General features: G+C 41.5%; 1 protein-coding gene and 1 long non-coding RNA gene across 4 annotated transcripts in view; one reads left to right on the top strand and one right to left on the bottom strand.

Moving 5' to 3' along the window:
• LOC307037901 (general transcription factor II-I repeat domain-containing protein 2A-like) overlaps window positions 1-21,032 on the top strand; it is a 120,889-nt gene that overhangs the window by 13,133 nt on the left and 86,724 nt on the right. The gene's annotated exons all lie outside the window — the stretch shown is intronic.
• LOC307037630 lies at window positions 1,551-3,449 on the bottom strand. Its single transcript, XR_013807732.1, has 3 exons — window positions 3,322-3,449; window positions 2,989-3,032; window positions 1,551-1,889 (listed from the first exon to the last, which is right to left on the bottom strand). It is a non-coding gene; the product is annotated as an uncharacterized lncRNA (long non-coding RNA).

Raw genomic sequence — 21,032 nt, 5'->3', positions numbered from 1 at the left:
AATCGGAGAGTGATGGTCGTAGATGGGAGATGTTCCTGAGGTGATAGAAGGCAGACTTGGTGACGGATTTGATATGTGACTGAAATGAGAGAGTTGAGTCAAGGATGACACCCAGGTTACGGACTTCGGGAGACAGGGAGATGGAACAGCCGTCAATGTGGAGGAGGAGATCCCCAACCTTCCGGAGCAGTGCCTTTGGGGCCACAACCATGAGCTCAGTCTTCTTACTGTTGAGTTTGAGTAGATTTGGTGTCATCCAGGTCTTTATGGCATGGAGACAATTGACCAGAGACTGTGGAGGGAGCTGGGCAGATGGTGAGGTGCTGAGATAGAGCTGAGTGTCATCAGCGTAGCAGTGGAAATTGAGACCGAAGTGACGTATGATCTGGCCAAGGGGCAGCATGTAAATGGTGAAAAGTAGGGGACCAAGCACGGAGCCTTGGGGGACACCATGGTTGACTGGGGCCGGGGGGGAGGATGAGCCGCTGATGCTGACAAACTGAGACCTGGTTGAGAGATAGGACTGAAACCATGACAGAGCTGTGCCAGTGATGCCAAGGTTGTCGGAGAGGCATTTCAGGAGGACTGTATGAGAAACGGTGTCAAAGGCCGCAGAGAGGTCGAGGAGGATGAGAATACTGATTTGTCCGGAGTCAGCAGCGAGAAGGAGGTCATTAGTGATCTTGAGGAGGGCGGTCTCTGTGCTGTGATGTGCTCTGTAGGCTGACTGTAGGGGTTCGTAGAGCTCATGGTTGGACAGATGTTGATGAAGCTGGGCGGCGACTGCTCTTTCCAAGGTTTGACTAAGGAAAGGAAGGTTGGAGATCGGTCGGTAGTTGTTCAGCTCCTCAGGGTCAAGACCAGGCTTCTTGAGGATGGGAGTGATGGAGGCGGTTTTGAAGCAGGAGGGAACTATTCCAGATGACAGAGAGGAGTTATGTGTTATGTTTGTTTTACTTGCTTGTAAGCGCTTTGAGGATCAGGAGAAGCGCTTTATAAATGTAATGTAGGCCTATTATTAAATTAAAATAGCCCACAAACAGTGTATTCTTAAAGGATTGAAGCATTGGCTACTTATTTCTTGATGTTTTGTGCATTAAGCATTCTGTTATTAATGTTTTCAATCATCTCAAGGACCCCTTGTGTGCTGCTTCTGTGTATTTCAATCATGAGATACTTCATTTTGTTTAAAGAACATTTATTGACACATGCCATACGATAAATGTTAAGTCTTTGGCGATTAGACCCGATCCTGAAATGGTATATCTAAAGGGGGAAATGGAGCCGTGAGCATATAGGGAACCGCCCCCCCCCCCCCCCCCCCCCCCATTCTAGACACTGGTGATGATGCTGACGATCTGGATTTGATGAGGAGATGGGATGAAGAGGGGATGTGATGAGGTCTTTGGATTAGCTCTCCTGGCAGTGGATGTGATGAGAGGAGGTGGATGGGGTGGAGGCGGGCGGCAGCATGACAACCTGAAATAACAGCTGACTGCCATTTTAAAGTTTGGCTGCAGCACGGTGATTGGCTGCTGGAGAATGAGGTAAAATGTAATATGTTAAAGACAACGCCTGTGATGAGCTGATTATATGCAGCTGCGGAGTGAATGTATATACATATATATATACCCAGTCTTCCTGAAAGAACTTTCGCTGAGCTTCATTTTACATCAATATGCAATTCACCTGTGAAATTAATTGCCAGTGGCCATAAAACAATGCAACAATCCTTCAAGTCAAAAAAATGTTAAGTCTGTTGCAGTTGTTAAACTGTTGCACTTTATTAATTCCATACAACACCAAAACATTTATTATTTTGTTTGGCAATGGGATTTGCATGGGGTGGGAATCAGGCTGCTTGCCAGGATGGAGGCCAGGACATACCACTGAGAAAGAAATACAATAAATGGAGGGTGAATAAGAATTAGTGAGCAGTAATACACATTCAATTGATTTTCATGAGGCTACTTTAAAATGTTTATACTGTTTTAGAAACGTTTGAAGACAAGTGCAGTGTTGTATGAAGTATTTGGTATTCCACTGTATGGATGCAGCGATTAACCAATGTCACTTTTAACAGTTCAGCTACACTGAGTGTTTTTGTTCTCACTCTCTAAACAACTACATTATGATACGTCAAGGTTCCTTACAGCAACTGTTGCTCATTGAAAAATATGGAAAACGGGTTAATCGTGTTAACAAAGGTAAATAGGCACAGCAGCTGAAAATCCCAAAATGTTGTGGAAAAATCCTATAAAACCTCTAATTATAAGTACACATTCATCCATTCTTAGTGTAATAGTTGTAAAACCCAAAGGTGACGTTTCCTCAGACTATTATCATAGCATCAAAATGTAAAATCATTGCATGCCTAGAGCCTTACAGCATAACATTTCAAGTGAATAATAACTCCTCCAACAGACACATTGTATTCCAAGATAAGGGATAAAATAGCTTTTGATAGATAACATTCTATAGATCCCCTTGGGGAAATTATATCATGATGCGTTTGTTACGTTACAATTGGATCTGCCCAATAATAGGGTACTGATATATTACCCTTTGTTGTGGTTTACGGTTTCACCACTTGATTGTCACTGTTGTTAATTTGCACTATCTGTAGATTAATGTCTAATCATAATTCTTTGTCCTAGTTCCTTTACATTTCTGTTGTTGTTTGGTGATTATTTACTAATACTTTAGTAAGTGTGGACTTAACGCCAGAGTAGCTAAAGTGAACCTGGTGTCTCTGTGGTGTAATCAAATATTGACACAGCTTTAATTAAATAAACTACCTAGTTTCAATGTATCGTTTAGTGTGGACTTTGCACATTTAAAATAACTTGTTTATAGCTGGTGCTACAGACAGCAGAACTTTTTGCATTTTTCTTTAACAAATGCCACCTAAGATAATGGCGTGCCAACAATTACCACAAATGTTAACAGCACACATAGATGTAATTGTACAAAAGCAAATTAACATACCAAATGGTGCAGGGCTCCCAGTCATAAAGGTGCTCCGTCCCCCCCTGTGGCAGGCAGACAAAGACATTGTACATCTGTATGCTCTTTGAACTTTGCACTTTCACAAGTACTTATGATATATGTATTGTTCAAATAGTTTGCATATATTTAAAAATATAGTCGTGAAAAAAGACATCTGACTGACTACAGGGATTTACAGGATGTTTACACAAATAGCTTGATATTGTAAATTGGACAACAGCATTCCTTCAAGGTAAGATAAAGTAATTGCTATACAAATTCAGAAAAGTTATGCAACAGCAAACACTGTCATCAAGGTAATCATTATCCTACCTTTCGGTTCCTTGTCTTTATTATTTTGCGGACAGGGAACACCTCGAGATGGTTGTGAGAGCAATCTGTAATTGTATGGAATACATTATTAACAGGTAAAGTACGTTTTGTATAGGGCTCAACTCAGAATGCACAAAAGTAGTAAGATTCATCCCGCTTTCGTCTCATTAGTATGCATAAAAAAGTGACAGGTCACACCTCCCCCCATTATGCAAATGAGCTAAGTCCCGCCTCCCCTTTGATTGAGGTGTGAGATCTCAAGTAGGTGTGATATCCCCAAGTAGGTGTGAGATCCGTCGATAGGAGGGGGTTGATGTGTATTCACAGGTGTGAAAAGCCCCCACTGTTGCGCCTTATGGTGTATCATAAAAAATGTTTCAATCACATTAGTATGCATAAAAAGTGACAGGTGGGCCCGCCCCCAAGTCTATTAAAACAAAATGCCGCTTCCATCACATTAGTATGCATAAAAGTGACAGAAGGGCCCGCCCCAATTATGTGATGTCAAAAGACCGAGGGGGTGGAGTGAGATAAAAAAAAAAGAACCCCGTGCAGATAAAAAGCCAGTCATTTCCAATCATCAAGTCATCTTTCCAAAAAGAAAAAATGGCCAAGAGACGCCTCGATATGGGTTTAATCAGCGAGACGCCTGTGACAACTTACCGCCATCCGTCCAGAGCGCCAATCCAGAAACGGATGCAGTATCTGTGCCGGGTTCAAACACCTCCGGTCGAAGATCTTGAAGAGAAATGGCTTCTGGAAAATGAACATGTTTGGGGATACGTATTCAACTATATGGCGAATGAACTGCATTTCTACAATCTGAAGAATGGAGAAATGTATGGACCACACAGTGTTAAAGCGACGTTGACCTCAACAGATTGGGCTGTGTTAACTCTGGTGTCTTCCAGAGATCTCCACGCAACCATTGTATCGGAAGAAGTAGTGCATCAAGAAAATACTGTGAAACCAGCGGTGTACAAGATATTTGCAACAAAAAGCAAAGAAACGCAAACAAAAAGCGAGATCAGAGAAGAGTTTTCACCGTTACCCCCCAATGTGGAGGAAGAAGAAGGAAATATCCCCCCGCCGCCAGAAGTGAAAAGAGTCCTGACAAGCACCGTCTGGGAAACTAAAAGCGGACCATCTGGGCGATGGTATTACCGCGCAAGCCGTTTGCTGACGCAGGGGGGAGGGGTTCTCTCTAAAACACAGTGTCCTGCCATCTCTCCCTGTTTCTGCTGATGTGTAAAATATACAAAATAACGTTTTATATACTTACTCTCTTGTTAAAAGGTGATGAAGTTTGTAGCATAAGCCAGCCATCAGTATTCTAGTTTTAAGGATTGAAGGATCCAATGTATTTTTAAATGGAGCAGAAATATAACTAGTCTCCCAGTGCAAGTATCTTGAACAGGGATTGTCATATTGGAACTCGCACTTGACTTTTTAAGAAACATATCCAGAAAATATCCAATACCATTAAATTCAACTTGCAACATTTTAAACAAATTAGACCTTTTTTTTAACTGTCAATGCTGCAAAGTCATACCTCCACTGTATGATTCTATCCCACATTGAATACTGTTTTACAAACTGGTCGTTTGCTTGTGCCACTCACCTGAAACCCATAGAACAGCTGTTCAAGAGAGCTATCCAGGTGTTTGACAGAAAGCCACAGTCATACCACCACTGTACCATCCTTGAATATGCTGCTCATGCTCTTTCTGCATATCGTGTATTTATTTTTGCTGTATGTATATATATAAATGTCATGTTCTTATATGCTGTATGTGACGGGACTATAAATGGAAATTAGCTCAGAGCTAAAATCCGGCTCATTTACACTTGTAAGCATTATATTTGTTTTAAAGTGTTCATCAATGTGCACTACGGTAGCCCTGAAGAAAATTAAACATTAAAATATGTTATCGATGTCCCCATTCCCAGTTTGTTTTGGGAATAATTGCGATGTTTACTATGTTTTTGGTAGCTCTTACCAAAACAGAATTTTTTTAAAATACTGCGACTCTAAAAGGCAAGTTTGTGATTTTAACACTGTTTCGAAGAAACAATACATTATACAATATTACGACTTTTTTGCCATATTTTTAACACAATCTTTTTTTTGTGGTTGTAGGGCTTCAAGATATTTTGCATGTCATGCATAAACACGGTGTCATCTTTTCCTTGAAACTGACGTGCTGCCCGTTTTACAAAACAAGTTATTTTTCTGCTTCTTCATCCTCTGAATTTTCCTCCCCCGTCCCTCTTCCTTCAGCCAGCACAACAAGAATCAAGGTGGATCTGTGAAATGAAACACCTCTTCCCAAAGCGTGACTTCCCTATTGAGAGCATGCGTCTAGGGCAGTAGGGTCTAAACCAATTGGCCAGATATACTAACATGCAGAACGTACGGTATGTTTGAAGACTAACCATTTATCCAGTTCAAGCTGTCTTTAAGATGTGACATTGCGCTCTGACTATTTCCCGTAAAATGGTGACAAACTATTACTTATTCTTAAATTTGACCTCTTGCTGCTTGGTTGAAAATGATAGTTGAAAAATTACTTAAAAAAAAAAAAAGACTCAAACAGCGAGGGACATTATACTGATGAAAAAAACTCTCAATTATACAGATGACTCCCCCTCCACTCAACGCAATAAGTCCCTCCCTCCACTCAGCAAAGCATCTAAAACTAAGGACCCCACTAAGACGACAGTTTGAAAACTAGCTATGGATCTGAGAAAAACCAAGTCTCCCCCCGTGAGTTGCAGCCAGGAACAAACTCCTTGACTACCATCATCACCACCATTCTGGACACCCTAATCTTGCAGTACTACTGCTGCTTATTTTGCTCCTTGGGCCAAGACGTCTCTGTTTATGGACACAGTGAAATCAGTGTTGGTTGATATTGTGGAGGGGGTGATACATCGGTACAGAGAAGAAATATGCAACGGATGCTGAGTCAGTCACCCCGGCCAGAGGCAACACGATTGTCTGAATGACATGCCCGATTTTTTCTTCAGAAACAATTACAACACGTTAATGAAAAGACTCTGGCTCACCGACTTCATTACTGAGATCGACCAGACTCTTATTGATAAAGAAATTTTCACCGATGATTGGAGAATCCAAGGCGCTTCGGAGGCTTTTCTGCACAATCTCAAAAATTGTAGACGCCTCAAGGAGAGACTTGAAAAGATCCATGCCGAGTTGGATGGAGAAGAAGAAGACTAATAACCTGCGGTTGGTTGAAGCCAGGGATTTTTTCTTTTTCGATACATTGACTTTTTCTTTAAAGTAAAATAAAAATGGGGAACTACTATGCAAAACGCTCCGTATATATTGATCAGAATGTAGTCAATACCCTTTTAATAAGTGTGGTGATGAGGACGATTGAAAACAGAGTGAATAGTGATCCCCGTGTAAACAGAATGGCTGAAGTTTGTAAACTAGAAGACATTTTGGATATCGTTCGTTCTGGCAGTACTATTCCTGGTCATTGGGAAACGATTGTAAACGAAACATTTAAAGTGGTCCTGGAATCTTCATTTTCCGAAACATTCTGTAACATTACCGAAGAAATGAAACAAACATCAAAAGTGTATCATGTGCTCTCATTGTATGCTCTGTTTGTAGATGTAATGCATCTTTGTGTCAAAAACAGCATACACATGAATATTTTGACTGAAGTGAAAAAACTCCATCATGATATTTCCAGTAATCTGGGGAATTCTAAGCTGGAGACGGTCCTGGGGATGTTACAATCAGTATAACTATTGATTTTGTGTGTGAAAATGTTTAAATGTAAATAGGACATTTTTTTTTTTTTAAATAAAAAAAAGTGTTTTTTACATTTTAAAAACTGTTGTCTTCATTATAGCAAGGGGAGCGTGTCTGATACATGTGTATTACAGTCCTTCACATGCACTGTTGTCTTCATTATAACAAGGGGAGGGTAACAGTGAAGATGTATGATACATGTGTATTGAAACGTGCGTATTATACCCCCACAGAAACACAGAAACATGGAAACACAGAAACACAGAAAACACTGAAAACACTGAAACACTAAAAAAAACACAGAAACACTGAAACACAGAAACACAGAGACACAGAAAACACAGAAACACAGAACCACAGAAACACAGAAAACACAGAAAATACAGAAACACAGAAACACAAAAACACAAAAAATACAAAAACACTGAAACACCGACACACAGAAACACCGAAAACACTGAAAACACAAAACACAGGCTTGCTAGTATGGTTTTTGAATAAACACATCATTATTTTAAAAAGTCAAATAGTATCAGCCTCCCATCGACTTTTTAAAATACTGATGTGTTTATTCAAAAACCATACTAGCACACAAGCCAGTTTTTTGTGTTTTCAGTGTTTTCGGTGTTTCTGTGTGTCGTGTTTCAGTGTTTTTGTAATTTTTGTGTTTTTGTGTTTCTGTGTTTCTGTGTTTTCTGTGTTTTCTGTGTTTCTGTGGTTCTGTGTTTCTGTGTTTTCTGTGTTTCTGTGTGTCGGTGTTTCTGTGTTGTTGTGTTTCTGTGTTTTCTTTGTGTCTGTGTTTTTGTGTTTCTGTGTTTCTGTGTTTTTGTATTTCTGTGTTTCTGTGGTTCTGTGTCTCGGTGTGTCGGTGTTTCAGTGTTTTTGTGTTTCTGTGTTTCTGTGTTTTTGTGTTTCTGTGTTTTCTGTGTTTCCATGTTTTTGTGTTTCTGTGTTTCTGTGTCTCTGTGGTTCTGTGTTTCTGTGTTTCTGTAGTTCTGTGTCTCTGTGTTTCGGTGTTTCTGTGTTTCAGTGTTTCTGTGTTTTTTCAGTGTTTCCAGTGTTTTCTGTGTTTCTGTGTTTCCATGTTTCTGTGTTTCTGTGGGGGTATAATACGCACGTTTCAATACACATGTATCATACATCTTCACTGTTACCCTCCCCTTGTTATAATGAAGACAACAGTGCATGTGAAGGACTGTAATACACATGTATCAGACACGCTCCCCTTGCTATAATGAAGACAACAGTTTTTAAAATGTAAAAAACCCTTTTTTTTATTTAAAAAAAAAAAATGTCCTATTTACATTTAAACATTTTCACACACAAAGTCAATAGTTATACTGATTGTAACATCCCCAGGACCGTCTCCAGCTTAGAATTCCCCAAATTACTGGAAATATCATAATGGAGTTTTTTCACTTCAGTCAAAATATTCATGTGTATGCTGTTTTTGACACAAAGATGCATTACATCTACAAACAGAGCATACAATGAGAGCACATGATACACTTTTGATGTTTGTTTCATTTCTTCGGTAATGTTACAGAATGTTTCGGAAAATGAAGATTCCAGGACCACTTTAAATGTTTCGTTTACAATCGTTTCCCAATGACCAGGAATAGTACTGCCAGAACGAACGATATCCAAAATGTCTTCTAGTTTACAAACTTCAGCCATTCTGTTTACACTGGGATCACTATTCACTCTGTTTTCAATCGTCCTCATCACCACACTTATTAAAAGGGTATTGACTACATTCTGATCAATATATACGGAGCGTTTTGCATAGTAGTTCCCCATTTTTATTTTACTTTAAAGAAAAAGTCAATGTATCGAAAAAGAAAAAATCCCTGACTTCAACCAACCGCAGGTTATTAGTCTTCTTCTCCATCCAACTCGGCATGGATCTTTTCAAGTCTCTCCTTGAGGCGTCTACAATTTTTGAGATTGTGCAGAAAAGCCTCCGAAGCGCCTTGGATCCTCCAATCATCCGTGAAAATTTCTTTATCAATAAGAGTCTGGTTGATCTCAGTAATGAAGTCGGTGAGCCAGAGTCTTTTCATTAACGTGTTGTAATTATTTCTGAAGAAAAAATCAGGCATGTCATTCAGACAATCGTGTTGCCTCTGGCCGGGGTCACTGACTCGGCATCCGTTAAATATTTCTTCTCTGTACCGATGTATCACCCCCTCCACAATATCAACCAACACTGATTTCACTGTGTCCATGAACAGAGACGTCTTGGCCCAAGGAGCAAAATAAGCAGCAGTAGTACTGCAAGATTAGGGTGTCCAGAATGGTGGTGATGATGGTAGTCCAGGAGTTTGTTCCTGGCTGCAACTCACGGGGGGAGACTTGGTTTTTCTCAGATCCATAGCTAGTTTTCAAACTGTCGACTTAGTGGGGTCCTTAGTTTTAGATGCTTTGCTGAGTGGAGGGAGGGACTTATTGCGTTGAGTGGAGGGGGAGTCATCTGTATAATTGAGAGTTGTTTTCACCAGTATAATGTCCCTCGCTGTTTGAGTCTTTTTTTTTTTTTAAAGTTATTTTTCAACTATCATTTTCAACCAAGCAGCAAGAGGTCAAATTTAAGAATAAGTAATAGTTTGTCACCATTTTACGGGAAATAGTCAGAGCGCAATGTCACATCTTAAAGACAGCTTGAACTGGATAAATGGTTAGTCTTCAAACATACCGTACGTTCTGCATGTTAGTATATCTGGCCAATTGGTTTAGACCCTACTGCCGAAGACGCATGCTCTCAATAGGGAAGTCACGCTTTGGGAAGAGGTGTTTCATTTCACAGATCCACCTTGATTCTTGTTGTGCTGGCTGAAGGAAGAGGGACGGGGGAGGAAAATTCAGAGGATGAAGAAGCAGAAAAATAACTTGTTTTATAAAACGGGCAGCACGTCAGTTTCAAGGAAAAGATGACACCGTGTTTATGCATGACATGCAAAATATCTTGAAGCCCTACAACCACAAAAAAAAAAAAGGTACAAGTATATTGTGTTAAAAATATGGCAAAAAGTCGTAATATTGTATAATGTATTGTTTCATCGAAACAGTGTTAAAATCCCAAACTTGCCTTTTAGAGTCGCAGTCTTTTACAAAAATTCTGTTTTGTTAAGAGCTACCAAAACATAGTAAACATCGCAATTATTCACAAAACAAACTCGGAATGGGGACGTCAATAACATATTTTAATGTTTAATTTTCTTCAGGGCTACCGTAGTGCACATTGATGAACACTTTAAAACAAAAATAATGTTTACAAGTGTAAATGAGCCGGATTTTAGCTTTGAGCTAATTTCCATCTATAGTCCCGTCCCATACAGCATATAAGAACATGACATTTATATATATACATACAGCAAAAATAAATACACGATATGCAGAAAGAGCATGAGCAGCATATTCAAGGATGGTACAGTGGTGGTATGACTGTGGCTTTCTGTCAAACACCTGGATAGCTCTCTTGAACAGCTGTTCTATGGGTTTCAGGTGAGTGGCACAAGCAAACGACCAGTTTGTAAAACAGTATTCAATGTGAATGGGTTTAAAATGTTGCAAGTTGAATTTAATGGTATTGGATATTTTCTGGATATGTTTCTTAAAAAGTCAAGTGCGAGTTCCAATATGACAATCCCTGTTCAAGATACTTGCACTGGGAGACTAGTTCTATTTCTGCTCCATTCAAAAATACATTGGATCCTTCGATTTTGATTGATCGTTTACTGAACATCGTCGTTGAGAGTTTTTTCACCAGTATAATGTCCCTCGCTGTTTGAGTCTTTTTTTTTAAAGTTATTTTTTCATCTATCATTTTCAACCAAGCAGCAAGAGGTCAAATTTAAGAATAAGTAATAATTTGTCACGATTTTACGGGGGATAGTCAGAGTTCATTGTCACATCTTAAAAACAGCTTGAAATGGATAAATGGTTAGTCTTCAAACATACCATACGTTCTGCATGTTAGTATATCTGGCTAATTGGTTAAGACCCTACTGCCCTAGACGCATGCTCTCAATAGGGAACAGTGGCGGTTCTACGGGGTGGCACGGGGTGGCAGCTGCCACCTCAGAAAAATGCCTTGCCACCCCAGCTGCCACCCCATTTGGCAGCTTTGTTTTGAATTAAAAGTTGTGGCTCATTGGACATTTATGAGAGAAAATCTCAAATGTCCGAGTGCAAGTGAATGCAGCACAAGACGCATTACATTACATTACATTACATTGCATTTAGCTGACGCTTTTATCCAAAGCGACTTACAATAAGTGCATTCGACCAGGAAGATACAACCTTTAAGAAAACAGAATCATATAAGTACATCAGGTTTCATAGAGCCAAACATTTCAAGTGCTACTCAACTGGCATTTAGAAAGCCAGCCCTTTATTAGTATATAAGTGTTTTGTTAGTAATTCTATCGCTCGAAGTGGAGTCTAAAGAGATGAGTTTTCAGTTTGCGTCGGAAGATGTGTAAGCTATCTGCTGTCCTGATTTCAATGGGGAGCTCATTCCACCATTTTGGAGCCAGGATAGCAAACCCACGTGTTTTTGCTGACGGGAACTTGGGTCCCCCTCGCAGTGCGGGTGCAGCGAGCTGTTTGGCTGACGCAGAGCGGAGTGCACGTGCTGGGGTGTACGGTTTAACCATGTCCTGGATGTAGGAAGGGCCAGATCCATTCACAGCATGGTACGCAAGTACCAGTGTCTTGAAGTGGATTCTAGCAGTTACTGGAAGCCAGTGAAGGGAGCGGAGGAGCGGTGTGGTGTGGGAGAATTTGGGAAGGTTGAAGACCAGACGAGCCGCTGCATTCTGGATGAGCTGCAGAGGTCGGATGGCACATGCAGGTAGACCAGCCAGGAGGGAGTTGCAGTAGTCTAGGCGTGAGATGACGAGAGCCTGGACCAGAATCTGCGCTGATGTCTGGGTCAGCTGGGGACGTATCCTCCTGATGTTGTAAAGCGTGTATCTGCAGCAGCGGGTTGTAGCAGCGATGTTTGCAGTGAAGGACAATTTGTTATCTAGGACCACACCCTGATTCCTTGCAGTCTGAGTCGGGGAAACAACAGAGGTGCCGATGTTGATTGTTAGGTCAAGAGTGGGACAATCTTTTCCCGGAAGGAAGAGCAGTTCAGTCTTGTCAAGGTTGAGCTTGAGGTGATGAGCAGACATCCACCGAGAGATGTCTGCTAGGCAAGCAGAGATGCGTGCGACGACCTGGGTCTCTGAGCGGGGAAAGGACAGAATTAGTTGGGTGTCGTCAGCGTAGCAGTGGTATGAAAAACCATGCGGGCTAATGACAGACCCGAGCGAGTTTGTATACAGGGAGAAGAGGAGGGGACCAAGAACCGAGCCCTGAGGGACCCCTGTAGTTAATTGACAAGGGTCGGACTCGGACCCTCTCCAAGTAACCCTGTAGGTGCGGTCTTTGAGGTATGAGGTGAGGAGGGAAAGTGCAGTGCCTGAAACTCCAAGTTCTTGGAGAGTGCGAAGGAGGATCCGATGGTTCACTGTGTCGAATGCAGCAGACAGGTCCAGAAGGATGATGACAGAGGAGAGGGAGGCTGCTTTAGCAGTGTGCAGTTCATCAGAGACAGCAAGGAGAGCAGTTTCTGTTGAGTGACCTGCCTTGAAACCAGACTGGTGCGGATCCAGAAGGTTGTTCTGATGGAGGTAACAGGAGAGTTGTTTAAAGACAGCGCGTTCAAGTGTTTTAGACAGGAACGGGAGGAGAGAGACGGGCCTGTAGTTAATAACATCAGACGGATTGAGAGTGGGTTTCTTAAGGAGAGGGTTTACTCTTGCCTCCTTGAGACTGTTTGGAAAGTGACCAGAAGTTAGAGAAGTGTTGATGAAATGGGTGAGAAATGGTAGAATATCAGGAGCGATAGTCTGAAGGAGGTTTGAGGGGATAGGGTCCAGAGAACAGGTGGTAGGACGGGCAGAGGTAACGAGGGTAAGAACCTCACTTGGAGAGAGAGGGGAGAAGGAGGTCAGTGTGTGGGTGAAGGGAGGGTCTGGTGACCCAGCGGTGAGTAAAGGTGAGTCAGAAAAGGAAGAGCGAATATCATCAACCTTTTTTTCAAAGTGGTTAACAAAGTCGCTTGACAGAAGGGAGGAGGGGGGAGGTGCTTTGGGAGGGTCCAAGAGGGTGGAGAAGATAGAAAATAGTTTTTTGGGATTGGAATAGGAAGATTGGATCTTATCTTGAAAGAAAGTGCTTTTTGCCTGAGAGATGGAAGCAGAGAAAGAGGAGAGGAGAGCCTGATAGGTTAGGAGGTCGTCATGGTGTTTGGATTTCCACCATTTCCGCTCTGCTGCCCGAAGGATGGTTCTATTAGCACGCAGTGCGTCATTTAGCCAGGGAGCAGGAGGGGACTGACGAGCCGGCCGCGATGTGAGAGGACAGAGAGAGTCCAGAGAGGATGAGAGAGTAGAGAGGAGAGTTTTTGCAGCAGCGTTTGGAGGCAGGAGTTGGAATGAGTCAGAGGAAGGGAGGGCTGAGAGCACCGATGAGGCAAAGGTAGAGGGGGAGAGGGAACGGAGGTTACGGCGTACAGGAGCAGAGTTAGAAGAGATTAGGTTGTTATGTTTGGAAAGGGGTAGAGAGAATGAAATGAAGAAGTGATCGGATGTGTGGAGCGGGTTTACAGAGAGGTTAGAAGTAGAGCAGTTCCTTGAGAATATGAGATCAAGGACATTGCCAGCTTTATGAGTTGGTGGGGATGGAGACAGTGAGAAAGCAAAGGTGGTTAACAGAGATGTTAGTTCAGATATCTTCCCTGTCTGGAGGTTGAAATCTCCGAGAAGTACAGCGGGAGGGCCAGTTTCAGGGATGTGTGAGAGGAGATTATCTAACTCCTCCAAGAAGTCCCCCAAGGCGCCTGGTGGACGGTAGAGAACAACAATGGTTAATTGTATAGGATGGGTTACTGTGACGGCATGGAATTCAAAGGTGGAAGGAGTGAAATTAGGTAGCTTGAAGAGGGAAAAGCTCCATTTGGGAGAGAGCAGGAGACCAGTGCCACCTCCTCTGCCAGAGGGTCTGGGTGTATGGGAGAAGGAATATGCTGTGGAGAGAGCTGCTGGGGTGGATGTGTTGGATGGAGTGATCCAGGTCTCCGTGAGAGCAAGGAAATCCAGAGACTGCAGGGAAGCGTAGCCAGAGATGAAGTCAGCCTTAGGGACAGCTGACTGGCAGTTCCACAGGCCCCCTGAAACGAGATGTTGGATCTCAGTGGAGCATGTGGGATAGACGAGAGCAGGCCGGTGAAATCGATTAGGAGAAACACGGGGCCAGTGATAATTGCGAGAAGACACATGAACAGGAATGCAGAAAATACACATGATTATAGCATGAGGGGCTAGAGAACCCAAGAGAATTGAATAAAACTAAATAACACCAGCGATACTTGGCGCAATCAGAGTAGGATTTGCCTCCTCTTTGCCTCCCACGTGACTCCCACAGGACTCTTAATGTCTTTGTCAGTCTTAATCCCACAGGACTCTTAATGTCTTTGTCAGTCTTCGTCTGGCTGACGCTGAAGCTGACGCTCCAGGAAAACGCAACCTAAGATGGATACCTGATTGCTCAGTTCTCACAGCTTTGGGGGCACGCCGCTGTAATTAGTTAACTATTTTCTGCTGATGGGCGACAGCAGAGTCTTCCAACCTCTTGGAATGCACACTTGAGGGGCGTGACTCACTGAGACCTGAGTTACAGCTGCTGGACTAGAGCAGATCTGAGATTTTAAAATCTCTCAGAAATCGCCGTTTTAGCTACAATAACTACAGAACAATTATACAGAGTAGAATAAATGAAACAGAGAAGTCTATTTAAACAAGAATATAACTTACAGTGATTGCTGAGTCAGTATCGATAGTATCCTCACCGAGTCTGGATGCACACTCAGTTATTCTGATTTGAAATGCGCTATTTAAAATGTTTTTCGGCTGGGAGGCGTTATGCACTTCACGCAATCAGCAGAGTCCTCCAACCTCTTGGAATGCACACTTGAGGGGCGTGACTCACTGAGACCTGAGTTACAGCTGCTGGACTAGAGCAGATCTGAGATTTTAAAATCTCTCAGAAATCGCCGTTTTAGCTACAATAACTACAGAACAATTATACAGAGTAGAATAAATGAAACAGAGAAGTCTATTTAAACAAGAATATAACTTACAGTGATTGCTGAGTCAGTATCGATAGTATCCTCACCGAGTCTGGATGCACACTCAGTTATTCTGATTTGAAATGCGCTATTTAAAATGTTTTTCGGCTGGGAGGCGTTATGCACTTCCCGCAATCAGCAGAGTCTTCCAACCTCTTGGAATGCACACTTGAGGGGCGTGACTCACTGAGACCTGAGTTACAGCTGCTGGACTAGAGCAGATCTGAGATTTTAAAATCTCTCAGAAATCGCCGTTTTAGCTACAATAACTACAGAACAATTATACAGAGTAGAATAAATGAAACAGAGAAGTCTATTTAAACAAGAATATAACTTACAGTGATTGCTGAGTCAGTATCGATAGTATCCTCACCGAGTCTGGATGCACACTCAGTTATTCTGATTTGAAATGCGCTATTTAAAATGTTTTTCGGCTGGGAGGCGTTATGCACTTCCCGCAATCAGCAGAGTCTTCCAACCTCTTGGAATGCACACTTGAGGGGCGTGACTCACTGAGACCTGAGTTACAGCTGCTGGACTAGAGCAGATCTGAGATTTTAAAATCTCTCAGAAATCGCCGTTTTAGCTACAATAACTACAGAACAATTATACAGAGTAGAATAAATGAAACAGAGAAGTCTATTTAAACAAGAATATAACTTACAGTGATTGCTGAGTCAGTATCGATAGTATCCTCACCGAGTCTGGATGCACACTCAGTTATTCTGATTTGAAATGCGCTATTTAAAATGTTTTTCGGCTGGGAGGCGTTATGCACTTCACGCAATCAGCAGAGTCTTCCAACCTCTTGGAATGCACACTTGAGGGGCGTGACTCACTGAGACCTGAGTTACAGCTGCTGGACTAGAGCAGATCTGAGATTTTAAAATCTCTCAGAAATCGCCGTTTTAGCTACAATAACTACAGAACAATTATACAGAGTAGAATAAATGAAACAGAGAAGACGCGAGCCTTGTAACCCCTCCCCCCCCCCTGGCGCGAGCTTGGAAATCTGATTGGCGGCGATTTCATTTGAATGGGAGGACAGCGCAAAACGAGAAGCATTTCGGATACAAGTAGACAGAAGGATTGAGGTATTTGCGGTCAGGGTATGGCTGGGGTAGGCTACAGCCATACCAATAAATGGCTTAGCCCCACCATGAAAAATGCTAAATAAAGTCTGCCAACTCGCGGAGTAAATTCCACAGACAGCAGTTATTAAGATTGATTTCAGTAGCCACTTGTCTGGAAATACCGAAGACTAGAAACGGTTTTGAACACTTTTGTCACGTAGTGATCGTCTTCTCAATAGAACATCTTTAATAATATCTTCTGGCCAATCAGAATCACGATAACGGCGTGGTGTTGTTGCAGGAAGTCCCGACGGAGAATACTTTTACTGTAGTACATCTCTATATACATCGGTACAACTATAAGACCCCACGGTTTGATGATTGATAGGTGTGTGGGATGTCTTTCATTTTGAAGCACAGAACAATGGGGGCTATCCACCCTTATCCACAATGTAAAGTAATTCACACAGCCTCTTCCCTCTCCTCTCTGTGAGGAGCAGCAGGTTCAGCTTTCAGAACAAAGTAACAAAAAACTAAAATGGCATTCATTTTTTAAAATACGTCGTGTAGTAATATATATTTATTTATTTTTCTTCTCAAGAGAGCACCAGAATGTGTATTTGATGTTAGTATTTCTGGGGGAGAACACCCCCAGACCCCCCTGCAGGGGTTGGGTTTTCAACTCTTTCACCTGTGTGGAAATTGCAGGATTGGTTCCAGGTCGCCCTTTTTATTTACGACAAGACAAATGTGCCTTTTTATTTCATACAGTTACATTTGGATTGAGACAGGGAAATAATCTAAACCTCACGCGTGGCGTTTCACTGTCAAGGGGAGCGTGTATGTAATTACATTGCATATACTGACTTGAGCCCCACCACTGTATGGGTTAGCCCTACCATAGATTACCCAACACAAATACTCTGGCGCCGCAACTGTTTGTGGTCTACTATGACAAAGAAGAGCCTGTCAAGTTTGGCTGTTCTCAGCATTGAATCAAAACGCACCTTAGCTTTAAATCTTAATAAGTTTGTGTGGCGTTTTGTTGCTGATCAAGATGGTAATCGTCACATTCAGCTGTTATAGACATGCCAACTTGATGCTCTGCTCACGGATGAGAATAATAAACTGTTTAAATATATGTTTTTTCTTTGTGGGGGTCTGGCCCCAAAAAACAGTTTCAAGTCCTGAGAAAGTCAAATAAGACGGTGTGTAAAACTTCACTGCCCATCCAAAAAAAAGTAACCACTTTGACTTAACTAGGCCAGCAGGTAAGGACTTTCCACTGGATAATAACTGCAGCGATGTATGTTTTAGCTGAATACACGTTTTTTTTAACCCTAACTGATGCAGTTAGTCATTTCTTTAATGTTTGTTCTTTCTGATGTAAAGTCAAGGTTGTAACTGTTTGCAATGAAGTTGTGGGGCGCTGAACTGTTCCTTTGATTCTTTTGAATTATGATAGTAATTACTGGTCTTTCAAATTTGAAGGAGGGTGAGCAAGCATCTTGAGGAACATTCATCATTAACTCCTCCAAAAAATATAGTTTATTTAATAATAACACTGAATATGTGAATCATAACAGTGATTGAGAGCTGATAGGAATAATATGATTGTTAATATTATCATATTCATACAGAAACACATCGATGAGACAGTTAATTAATGTACTTATTGCAGCAGTCTGCATATTTGGTACCCCTGCTGGTCTAAGAGTTAAACCAACTCATTCAGTTAAAATTCATTAAATTACGTGTGCCACCTTATATATTTATATTTAAGGCTTTACTGATGTGCCACAATAATGTCACCTAATGTTATTGAAGTAAAATATCAATATTGTGGCTTTCCAAGTTAATATTGATTGATATGATTGCGATTAAATCAGCATATACTTCTGCCAGGGGATGCCACCCCTGAAATTCTCCTGCCACCCTCTTGCCACCCCATGAATATTTGTCTAGATCCGCCCCTGATAGGGAAGTCACGCTTTGGGAAGAGGTGTTTCATTTCACAGATCCACCTTGATTCTTGTTGTGCTGGCTGAAGGAAGAGGGACGGGGGAGGAAAATTCAGAGGATGAAGAAGCAGAAAAATAACTTGTTTTGTAAAACGGGCAGCACGTCAGTTTCAAGGAAAAGATGACACCGTGTTTATGCATGACATGCAAAATATCTTGAAGCCCTACAACCACAAAAAAAAGATTGTGTTAAAAATATGGCAAAAAGTCGTACTATTGTATAATGTATTGTTTCTTTGAAACAGTGTTAAAATCACAAACTTCCCTTTTAGAGTCGCAGTCTTTTACAAAAATTCTGTTTTGGTAAGAGCTACCAAAAACATAGTAAACATCGCAATTATTCCCAAAACAAACTGGGAATGGGGACATCGATAACATATTTTAATGTTTAATTTTCTTAGGGCTACCGTAGTGCACATTGATGAACACTTTAAAACAAATATAATGCTTACAAGTGTAAATGAGCCGGATTTTAGCTCTGAGCTAATTTCCATCTATAGTCCCGTCACATACAGCATATAAGAACATGACATTTATATATATACATACAGCAAAAATAAATACACGATATGCAGAAAGAGCATGAGCAGCATATTCAAGGATGGTACAGTGGTGGTATGACTGTGGCTTTCTGTCAAACACCTGGATAGCTCTCTTGAACAGCTGTTCTATGGGTTTCAGGTGTGTGGCACAAGCAAACGACCAGTTTGTAAAACAGTATTCAATGTGGGATAGAATCATACAGTGGAGGTATGACTTTGCAGCATTGACAGTTAAGAAAAAGGTCTAATTTGTTTAAAATGTTGCAAGTTGAATTTAATGGTATTGGTTACTTTCTGGATATGTTTCTTAAAAAGTCAAGTGCGAGTCCAATATGACACTCCCTGTTCAAGATACTTGCACTGGGAGACTAGTTCTATTTCTGCTCCATTTAAAAATACATTGGATCCTTCGATCCTTAAAACTAGAATACTGATGGCTGGCTTACGCTACAAACTTCATCACCTTTTAACAAGAGAGTAAGTATATAAAACGTTATTTTGTATATTTTACACATCAGCAGAAACAGAGAGAGATGGCAGGACACTGTGTTTTAGAGAGAACCCCTCCCCCCTGCTTCAGCAAACGGCTTGCGCGGTAATACCATCGCCCAGATGGTCCGCTTTTAGTTTCCCAGACGGTGCTTGTCAGGACTCTTTTCACTTCTGGCGGCGGGGGGATATTTCCGTCTTCTTCCTCCACATTGGGGGGTAACGGTGAAAACTCTTCTCTGATCTCGCTTTTTGTTTGCGTTTCTTTGCTTTTTGTTGCAAATATCTTGTACACCGCTGGTTTCACAGTATTTTCTTGATGCACTACTTCTTCCGATACAATGGTTGCGTGGAGATCTCTGGAAGACACCAGAGTTAACACAGCCCAATCGGTTGAGGTCAACGTCGCTTTAACACTGTGGGGTCCATACATTTCTCCATTCTTCAGATTGTAGAAATGCAGTTCATTCGCCATATAGTTGAATACGTATCCCCAAACATGTTCATTTTCCAGAAGCCATTTCTCTTCAAGATCTTCGACCGGAGGTGTTTGAACCCGGCACAGATACTGCATCCGTTTCTTGATTGGCGCTCCGGACGGATGGCGGTAAGTTGTCACAGGCGTCTCGCTGATTAAACCCATATCGAGGCGTCTCTTGGCCATTTTTTCTTTTTGGAAAGATGACTTGATGATTGGAAATGACTGGCTTTTTATCTGCACGGGGTTCTTTTTTTTTTATCTCACTCCACCCCCTCGGTCTTCTGACATCACATAATTGGGGCGGGCCCTTCTGTCACTTTTATGCATACTAATGTGATGGAAGCGGCATTTTGTTTTAATAGACTTGGGGGCGGGCCCACCTGTCACTTTTTATGCATACTAATGTAATTGAAACATTTTTTATGATACACCATAAGGCGCAACAGTGGGGGCTTTTCACACCTGTGAATACACATCAACCCCCTCCTATCGACGGATCTCACACCTACTTGGGGATATCACACCTACTTGAGATCTCACACCTCAATCAAAGGGGAGGCGGGACTTAGCTCATTTGCATAATGGGGGGAGGTGTGACCTGTCACTTTTTTATGCATACTAATGAGACGAAAGCGGGATGAATCTTACTACTCACAAACATTTCCACTGTGTGACATAAGCACATTTAGTGTTTCCTACTGAGAAATCACAGAAGTTTAAGAGTCTACACATGGTTTTATTCAAAATCTTAGCTTCTCTGCCATTCCTTCGGGATGTTGCCGTGTCTGCTAATGCAGGGGTTCCCAAAGTGGGGGTCGCGAGATGATTACAAAATAAAAATGGAAAATTAAAAAAAATATATATAAAAAAAAATTGATTAATTTTTTTATTATTATTTTTTTTTTATTATTATTAATAATAACGTTTGCATAGACATTTTCAGGGAAGGACTAGCCATCTGTATAATTTCCCCGCAACGAGGCTCCTCCTTTGACAATCCACTAGCGCAGTGTTTCTCAAACTTTTTCATACCAAGGACCACTTAACCAATAAAAAACACTCATGGACCACCTAACTCCACAAATATCCAAAAACAATAGGCCTGCTTACCCATTCCAACAGTATATAACAAATTACAG

Source organism: Notothenia rossii, assembly GCF_949606895.1.
Source record: "Notothenia rossii genome assembly, chromosome: 4".
NCBI classification, from domain to species: domain Eukaryota; kingdom Metazoa; phylum Chordata; class Actinopteri; order Perciformes; family Nototheniidae; genus Notothenia; species Notothenia rossii.
Note: the sequence above shows the minus strand (reverse complement) of the source record. Positions and strands in the feature narration are given on the sequence as shown.